Source organism: Ischnura elegans, chromosome 3 (genome assembly GCF_921293095.1).
Source record: "Ischnura elegans chromosome 3, ioIscEleg1.1, whole genome shotgun sequence".
Classification (NCBI taxonomy): Eukaryota; Metazoa; Arthropoda; class Insecta; order Odonata; family Coenagrionidae; genus Ischnura; species Ischnura elegans.
The window spans coordinates 106,950,065-106,960,486 of record NC_060248.1 but is presented as its reverse complement, the minus strand read 5'-3'; the positions used below and the strand labels follow the sequence as shown (position 1 = coordinate 106,960,486).

Here is a 10,422-nt window from a genome sequence, read left to right as displayed (position 1 = left end):
CTACTCCATGGAAACCTAGCTTAACCGGTAGAATACCACACTAAAACCTCGTAGCAGTAAATACCCACTTTATCGAATTTGACTTCGACATCGACAAATGGTAAGTTTTCGCACGAAAAATTTCTGGGAAATATTTGTTTGAAAATCCACATTTTTATGCAGGTCCTCGTAGCGATAATTGTCTAATCACATGAATAAATGTTCATTATTTCGAGAACACATATGTCATTTGTTAAGTAACTAATGTAATGTTCTTTGGACGTACCACGATAAAATTATCATTTCAGTAACGTAACCTTAGGTTTATATCGGTCAGTCAATGTTATTTACGTGTATTTAATGTAGAAAGAGACAAATGACGAGCTCCATCCGGTAAAAATTAAAGTTTTTCGCCGGAGTAGAAGTAAATATTCTGATATCGTTATGGAAAAATAATTGTTTCCGCCCGGGATCGAACCGGGGACCTTGCGCGTGTGAGGCGCACGTGATAACCACTACACTACGGAAACGCTGAAGATGAAGGGCATGGGACGAGCGGCAGTTGGCAGTTCTTTCGAATCCTAGGAACATTTGAAAATGGTTTGTGTCGCCTTTTCCGGGAACTAAAAATAAAAAACAGCTACAACCAACTTGCGCTCGATGATCGCCTATACGTTTACGATCACTTTTATTTTATTTAATCGTTTAAAATATTATTTATTAAAATTTACTCATTTCAATTCACTGACAAAAATGGGGGAATTACTGTAAAATTGTAAGCAAAAAATATCTACTTGAGAACTACTTTAAAAAATCGGTAATAAAATGATTTTAATCTAGTGTAGTGGTTATCACATGCGCCTTGCACGCTCAAGGTCTCCGATTCGATCCCTGGCGGAAATATTTTTTTTCCATGACGAGATTAGGATATTTTACTGCAGGATTTCCGAAAAACTTCATTTTATATTAGGACAGGAACAAAAATCGATTCGTCCACATTTTTAAGCTCAAAATTTAGATTTTTTTCAATTCCCTTTAAAATATATTTTAAAGTAAGTGCATTGAAACACATATGTATGGTTGAAGTATGTACATACTAAACTAGTAAATATGACCTCTAAGTATCCTAACCTGTTAGTATGACATGGGTTAGGTTTTTTCCCTTGTTTTAAGAATTTATATTGCACTTTTCGACCCGCTGACGATATTACGGTACAATAGTTTTTTTAAATAATAATTTTATTTATTACAATGATAAAAATTACAATGATAAAAATTGTTTAAATAATACATTTGATAGTTAAAAGTTTTTCAAACAATAGTTCCATACCTATAAAATATTAACCATTCGTTAACATCCATTCAAATAAGTAGTCACATTGCATAGCATATTACAAAATTTTTTAAAAATGTTACAAAATATAAAATATTATCTGAAAAATATGATATTGTCATTATATAATTCAATTCAGTTAAGTATATCTTCCAATAAAACATTTAAGTTCTCTAAATATTTACATTTGAATGAAGACTACATTATTTTTGCATATTAATGGTCCTGCTAAGCATTAAGCTTATCAGGACCTTAAGTAAACCTAATAGGGCTAGTCGGAGAGCTTAAACAACAGATATTTATGCGGAATGAATCATATTACATGCTCTTGTAAATACAATTTTTTTACGCCATATTTTTTTGGGAAATTCAATCCAATCTGTGTGTTTAAAAGTACGAATGTAGAAATATTTATGAAAGATCAAGAAAAAAATCTCAATTTAGGTTATTAATATTGGAAAGAATAACTTTTCATGCCCGGTCGAAAATCATAAATTACTTCAAGTTCTCATTAATTAAATTATTCACGAAGCCGAAAGGCCACAATGAAATAAATAGTCGCAATGATATGACGATGATGTAAATGGCTACAGAAACGGTCACTTTTTCAAAATCAAACATACATGTGTTTAAATGTTTAAACATCCTCGTGTTTAAAAGTTCGTACTTTGAAATATATTTGAGAGAGAAATGAAAAATCAACATGTTTATCCCAAAAAGTGGGATGAATCAAATATTATCCCTAATCTAATAATATAAATGAAGTTTTGCAGATAGCCTGCTGTAAAATATCCTCACTACGTCGTGGAAAAAAACCTGTTTCCGCCCGGGATCGAACCGGGGACCTTGCGCGTGTGAGGCGCACGTGATAACCACTACACTACGGAAACATTGAGAAGGAGGGGTGTTCAATAAGCCTGAGTTGTTAGTAGTACTTTCTAAATTTCAGTGCGTTTGAAAGGGATTGGTGCCACCTTCTCTGAATTTAGCGTACTTACGTATTTTCTGAGGAATTTAACGTACATATTTACATTTTAGCGATAACAAAGTTCGTTTTCTACAAGATTTCTTGAAGTACACATGCTTTGATGTGCTAAGAGCAGCTAGGATATTTGATATTATCCCTTTACTAACTTTATTTACGTTTGTAGCAAGCATTTTTATTTCACTTTTCGACATGCATAGGATGTTATAATACAAAATTAATCCGTGATCTTGGGCATGCCTTTTTTATCGTACTATATATCGTATTAATGGCAAGAGGGAATTCAGGAGCGAGAGGATAGGGTTCCTGGAGAGAATGAAGAGGAATAGACTTATGCTGATCTGAAGAAGGAACGTGGAAACGGGAGCAGGAAAGGGGGATCATCTGTCAGAACTAAATGTATTTTTTTTACTTAAGAATCTACCTAAAATCTAATATAATATTTCGTAAAATGCATTTAAAATGAGAAATAAATATGATTTATGATTGGTCAAATATCATTTGAAAAGGGAGTATAATTTTTCAACTTTCCTCACGTATGTTCAATACGAAGAATTTTCATTCGTGAATCAACAAAATGTTCGATTCATTCCATTGTGTTATTTGAATTACGCAGGCATTCCGCACGAATGAGTACGGCATCATTGGGTATTTGCGTGACCGCTGTGACTTCCGCTGTCTTCGTCGCATAGCATTATCCAGAAACATAATTTTTTGTTGGTGTATTGCGATTGATGAGGGTCATGTACTCGAAGTATTGGGCCTTGAAACGTTTGATGGCTCATTTTCAGGCTCATAAACTATGAGAAAGTAATTTTCTCTTGTTCCTGCGGTTATTTTTTACCTTTTAGACCTGTTCAACTATGGCTCCTAGCGAGACCTGGATTTCATACTTCACTCGTTTCCATAATTGTCGTATAGTGAACGTGATATTTAATCGGCTCTAATCACGTGAGATAAAAGTGATTGGCATTGATTGAACCCAAATGTCAGGGTCATATCCCGTCTAATTTAACATAACATAACAATTTCTTTACTGGAAAATTATGGTATTGGTTGCCTTCATTGATAATGGAAGGATGTAAGCCCATAAGATCTAAGTCTTGTTTAAAAATTTTAATGGCAAATTAAAAGTATCGTATGTTTATTTTCGTAAATGTCATGCAGATTTAGGTGATGCGCCGGTAATAACCGACTGATTTTAGATACTAATTTTTCTAAATTTTCTAAAAGTTAAACAAAATGAATAATATTACTATGTTTCACATACCTACGTAGTATCTGTTAATATTTCGTGCCAAATAACGTCAAAGTTGATTGAATCATCATTTTACATATTTTAAAAATGTTTTTGCGTAGGTATAATTATTGTATCAATTTTTATACATGGATTGGCATTGCAATCCTTCACTTAGTGGAGCTAGTGAAACCTTGAATCAACCGGAAGACCCAAATTGTGCCTCAGTGAATGATGAAGTGAGGTTATAATTACGACTAGGATCTGGAGTTACTAAACTGGAGAAAAACGTAAATGTAGTGAGTCTAATGTACAAAATAAATGCAATTTTTCTTCTTCTTGTGACATGAAAAAAATACTTTCAAAAGTTATCTATTAGCTTTCAAATAGTTGTGAATTTGCCTCATGGAAATAATTTTTTGGAATTTCCTCCATTATTTTCTAATCCGGACGTATAGCAAGAAATTATCGTCTTTCCCCGCCGTCTCTTTCACTTGGCACTGTACGGTATTCCGACTCGTAATTTGTCCCGCTATCTGGTAACCTGAGCAAAGATCATAATCTGCATGTCCATACTACCCCACTAGCCGCATCTAACGCCGTGTGGCAGGGGGCGTTAGGACTCTTTCCGTTTACAAATTAAAATTAAATAATGGAAAGTAAAGAAAACTTGGTGATTCCACTTTCTTTTTGTCTTTACTTGTTTCTTTACTTTTCTTTACGCAATTTCTTCACTTTTAATGATGATAAGTAGATTCCATAAAGTCACGCTCGAAACAACTAATTATAATTAAATGCCCTAAATAAGTGTCGTCTAGCTTTCATTAAAGTCCTTTATTGTTCGGGGCAAAACTGAATTCGCATACTAATCCGTTCGGCAAATTTTCTCTCTTAAATTAATCTCCTAAATTAATTAATTTCTTGCTATACGTCCGGATTAGAAAATAATGGAGGAAATTCCAAAAATTATTTCCATGAGGAAAATGCACAATAATTTGAAAGCTAATAGATAACTTTTGTAAATTATCTCTCTTTAATTTATCGTTTTTGTCGGACCTGGAAATGTAATGGGGTTCCAATATGATGTTCTTCGTGTCGCTCTCATTGATATCCATTCTCTTTGTTTTTCAAAAAATTCTAAGCCTCAAATAATTATATTAAATGGCATTTCAGTCGCGTGACAAGATTTCCAATTTTGGTGCAATATTTCAGCCAAAAAAATAGTCTTTCTGCTCATTTTCCCTCGTTTATTTTCTTACTCCTAGTTATATTTCTCTTTCCGGGAAAATCTTGCCCAATTGATGATGATCCTTTCTCCCCCATTCCAACATCCTCTTCAACCCTCTCATCCCCCAACTCCCAAATTCCCTCTCCCACGGGACGGAGTTGTTGTTGGAACAGATCCCCGTTTGTCCTTTGTTATTGATTTATTTTCCGTGCTTCTCTTTCCCTCGGAAGAAGTCGCTTTTCTCTCTCTCCGCTCCGCCACATTGTTCAGTGCTAATCCTCCCCGATGATATACAAAACGAAATAATGAGGATTCCCTCTCGTGGGTACGCCGCCTCCCTCGAAGAATGGGATGCCGACACGACGAATCTTCGTTCATGGCTGCGGATTCTAGAAACCTAACCTATCGGGAAGAAAATGTGCGATAATAATTGTCTGAAACAATTAATCTCAAAATGGGATAGATTGTGCAATCGTATTTTTCATAAAGACTCAAAGCTCTCGTTTAATTTAGATCTAATGTTACGATTTTCAGACATTTTTTATCGCACATTTTCGTACAAACTTAATTATTTATTGCCCTTAAAAATACAGAGCTTTAAATAAAATGTCGGATGCCTAAGAAAAAACAGTTTCCATGGTAACTGCCAAGTGGGCCCAAAAAATGTTTGCGTTGCCATAGCTCAGTGAACTGAAGGAGTTGCGATCCCATGTTTATGGACGGAAAAGATGCTTAAAATGGTCTCCCCTATCACCTTCTGATGTGTTACAGATTCCTCCTGTAACACTCTGTAATTATTTGTTTCCGTTTTTAGTTTTCTATATATATTCAACATGTGTGGAAATGTGGGGTTGGATCGTTGTGGTGGCTAGAGATTTGGCTTCCAACCCTGTGGCCTCGGGTTCAAATCACGGCGGTGGTAGAGAATTTTCAGACTGCCTGATCCCTGAATGAATGATGTGTGGAGGATATTTCAAGCGCAACACTCCGTCCGTTGGATGGGACGTTAAACTGTGGTCCCCTTGGCGCCTTTCGTCAAGAGCAGACTTAATGACGATGCCGATTACTCTCCACAATTACTTTCACTCTCCTTTCGCACTTGCATTCCCTTCACCCATGACCTCGGCTGTCGGTCACCTCCTCCAAATACCATACCATGTAGTGGGCAGTGGCGTAAATAGGAGTATGCTTTGGGGGGAATGAACGGGGATAGGGAAGAGCGACATCCCACCCCCCCTCCGTTAGGGAAAATTTTGTAAAAATGACATGCCTGCGAATACATTTAACATAATTTTGGCACTTGAAATTTGGGTTTCATTAAAAGGTTACGTTAAAATTTATAAGTCCAAACTACACAATAGTATTTAATATTACTTTTATTTGTCTGAGGTTTTGGGGGGGATCTATCCTCCCCATAGTTACGCCACTGAAGTAGGGTGAAATTATGCCGTTTTCAAGGGCAATCTCCTCCTTTAAGTGGCATAAAATGAGCGTAGTGAATGATATAGTTGGCAAACGCTATTTATCTTGGGTAGTAACGGGTAGACGTTTTTCATGCTATACATACAATGCAAAGATTGTTTGACATCTGCCATCCATTCTCCAAGCCCTGCTTATTCTTTTACCCTTGCGAGACTATTTTGTCTGGCATTCTGCCGGGGCAATTTATTTGTCTTGGTTTCCTCGTTCGACCTTCCCTTCTCCTATTTCTTCATGTTGTTGTGGACTTTCTCGCGGAAGCTCTTAATACGCTTTCCCTTTTGGTTTTACTGTGTTTTCGGTTTTTCAGCATCTCTATACCTGGACATGTCAACTTCGCTTCTTAGAATGCTGAAATATCTTCTTCAGTCAAGAATATCGATAACCCCTGATGTAATTATAGGCCGATCTCTATCGAATTTCTTTTGATTGGCTCTACTACAAAAGTCTTTTTGGTGGGATTCCTAACCATGTGTCGTTTTCATCTGTTTTTGTGAAGTTTTCTTAACCTGATTCATCGTCACAACCTTTACCTATATACCCGATTTCGTTTTTATATCAAATTCGATCAGCCATGATCACTGGAATGTGCTCGATATTTATATTTGCCTAGCTTTGTTTTTTATACCTCTACTTTAAATTGATTTTCATTATTATAATTAGGAATATACTATGTAAATTTCTTGTGTGGATAATTTTCGAATGGTGTATTCACGATAACCATATTTGACGAATAATATTATCATATTTGGTTGAGTCTGTGAGCGCTCCTTCATTGGATTTTGGCTTAGGTTTTAGTAATAAATTAAGATTTTTGCGTAACGATATCGCGTCTTCGATTCATGCCCAGATTTCCTTCTAGACCAAATAATCGCGATGTTTGATTTGCTGTTATATGTACATAATACCTTGCGAGCAACCTCTAGGGTGTTTGGCAGGAGGTGAACAATCACCAGCACTGAAACATGCAAAACATTCTGTTAGAAACGCTAGAAAGTTCAGAAACATTGATTAAGGGATACACGAGTAGGTAAGCTTCACTACCAGTCAACTAACCTATTTCCAAGTCCAACAACTGCCGTTATAGTCACTTATCAATCGCGCAAAAAACGACCTTCTAAATATCTAGCTGTCCTACCGTCTCTCTTATTTTACTTGTACGATCTGATCCACTTTAGTATGTTGGCGTCCGTAAGATATGGTTACCTTCGGGGTCTTCCTCGGAGTATAAACTACTCTTAAATTTACATGATAGGTTTAGTCTAGTCGAATTATCATTTTCCGTACAACGCCGTCTGCGGAAATTTGAATTCAAAAGAATAGAATATAGGCATAGGCATTACCATCACAAGTTGAATCATGAAGACTAACTTAATAACCTAACTGACCTTACTGACCACCACCACCTCTTTCTCCGGTTTTTCCAGGCATCATCTTCTCCTCTCTATTCCGTTCACTTTTTTCTTCAGGTTTTCCAATCTCCTCCCCTTCCTCTTTCCCCTTACTATCCCCACTCCGGTTAAAATTTAATAAATCGAAAGAACTACACACCATTTGAACCTTCATTGTTATAACATTGAAACGTATTTCGTAATAAAACTTTATACCATCATCACTGGTCAACAATCCTAAGATTGGGTTGACGCAGCTCTCCATTCAATTCTCCCATCAGCTATTCTTTTCACACCGACGTATTTCTTCCCTTTCACATCCTTCTTTGCTTGTTCCATATATTTCATTCGAGGTCTTCCTTTTCCGTTCTTGCCACCACTTGGCCCCCAACTATTGTTTTCTTCAGGCTATCATATCTCAAAATGTGGCCTATAAGGTGGCTCAGTTTTCTTATTAAGATTTTCACGAGGCATCTCTTCTTTCCTACTCTAAGCTTTAAACATCTTAGTATCGTGGAAGATTGCAAGTATTTACTTCAACATGGAGAAAAAATTCCTCGCCTGAGTCGTCGGATTTTTTTGCATGATAAAGATGTTTGAAGTAGGAAGGTTTTTAGTGAAACACTCGTGTTAGTGGGGAAGGGGTAGAGGTACACATTGCGGAGAGCAGGGAGGAGGGTGCAGGGGGTGGAGGGGAAGGGAAACCCGTATCCTTGAACGCGCGTGCGTTATCCCTTCCCCCCTATTTCGTGCTTGCTTTGAGCGTTGGGGGAGGGAGATACCCCTATAACCACTCCTCTTCCGACCAAGGCTCCACGCTGATTTTCGAGACCCTAGCCCAACACTCCTGCCGTTACTCCTCCTCGCCCTTACGATTTCGATTCGACCCGCCTTCATCCGTTGGGTGGATACCCTTTCGGCGTCTCGTGCTTGATGTCCCAATCCGACTTCTATCGGCCGAGAGTTCGGTTTTGCTGGAAATGAATGTAGTTTTCGCGTGTCAGTTTAGGTGTCAATGCTTTTTACTTCATTTAATCGTCGTTATTGTAACTGACAAACAACTGTAAAGGCCGCTATACACGGTGAATGATCATGCGAATGATCATGATGAATGATCACGTGATCATTCGCAGGATCATGCAAGTAAAATGGAGCATGTTCAAATTTTCACTGAATGATCATACTCATGACGGTTCATTCGCGAATTTTTCCGTTATACACGGCGAATGATTTCATTCGCATGATCGTTCAGCATGATCATTCGCATGTTCATTCACCGTGTATAGCGGAATTAATTGAAAATAACGACTGGATGTGGACATTTTCAATAAAATAAAAATAAAATACAATAAGTGCTTTCGTAAGAGAAGAAAGAGAGTTGATGGAGGTTTAATAAAGTTTAATTCCAAAAATAGAACTTTAATAAATTTAGTCTTGTCGTTTCTCGTTGAAATAATGTGGAATTTTTATCATTTTCCTAAGAAGGACAGAAATAATTGTGGAATGGAGCTCCTCTATTAGATAGCATTGCCATTAGGTCAAAGGTGGCGTTTATAAAAAATGAGTTAAATATAATTATATTTATGGAAAAATCAGCTAAAGATTTGGTCGATTTTGAATAAGCGTGATATTTCATGAGTGCACTGCGTCGGTTCAAGGCTTTTATTCGTTTTTCGTCGTATTGCCTAAGTCCTACGTCACTACAGCCAGTTGCTATGGTGTTTGACATTTTTTTGTAAACAAGTACGAGTTACGGCTCTTTCTTCCAGTGTCGTTAATTTAATTTTATTAATTTCTTTTTTTAATGAACCTTCCTTTCTCCATATCCATGACGGTACGCGTTAGACCCCTCAGTTGAAACCGAGTTCCCAAAACAGCACGCCGGGAGATAATGCGTTGTTCCTCTCCGCTCCTCCACTGCCTCTGCTTCGCTCGCATACTCTCTTTTCCCCTAGTGCTTATTACGCTGTGCCCATCCTCCGAACACTCCTCACCCCGATATCTCGACTCCCCGGCTACCCCTTCGCTGAACACGTATCCATCGTCCGCAACCACCGCCATCTGCGTGTGCGATACCGGCTCCTTTCCCCCTTCTTCTCCCTGACCAACGCTCATCTCGTCCGTCCTGGATCATCATCGCCTTCCCTCCCTTCATTGTCAGCCACACTGGTTGGTCGTCCTATCCCACCCTTTCCTCACTCACTCCCGAAAATATATATGAGGGCCAAGGGGGGGGGGGGGAAGAGGGGTCAGTGGCCCAGCTACCTTCCCCCTCCCTTACCACTCTTCCTGCTCAATCATTACTGGGACCGAATTTTTGGCGAATTGCAACCGCAGCTAATTTTTAATTATTTAAAAAGTATTCTAACTATTAAGGTAGGCTCCTAAGGAGTATAGTTAAGAAGTATTCTGGCAGTCACGCATCAACAATATAGTTCCATCCTTCAATTTCGTGCTTTGATCATTGAATGCCACAGAAAGCTACACACCTAACCTATTTGTCCAGCAATTCTGTCACAACAAAAAGGTAGCGAAATATTTATTAAATTATTCTACCGATTAGGGTATGTTCCCATGGAGTACTTAAGAAGTTTTATAGCAGCCTCCTCATCCTGCGTGTATTTCCCTATTTAATTCACAATAAGGACTACTCCCTTACACTATATCTAAAATCGTGTTCTCTTCCTTCCTCTTCCTCATTTACCCAATATTCTACCCTCCAACACTGTATTCAGCATCCCCTCCCGCGTAGAATAATTTTAGAAGAAGGTAATACATTAATAATTATTG

General features: G+C 37.7%; 2 non-coding genes across 2 annotated transcripts; both read right to left on the bottom strand.

Annotated features, from left to right (window-relative positions):
* Window positions 1-436: 436 nt before the first annotated feature.
* On the bottom strand, window positions 437-509 carry Trnav-cac. Its single transcript has one exon. It is a non-coding gene; the product is annotated as a tRNA-Val (tRNA).
* Window positions 510-2,129: 1,620 nt separating this feature from the next.
* Trnav-cac lies at window positions 2,130-2,202 on the bottom strand. Its single transcript has one exon. It is a non-coding gene; the product is annotated as a tRNA-Val (tRNA).
* Window positions 2,203-10,422: the final 8,220 nt, after the last annotated feature.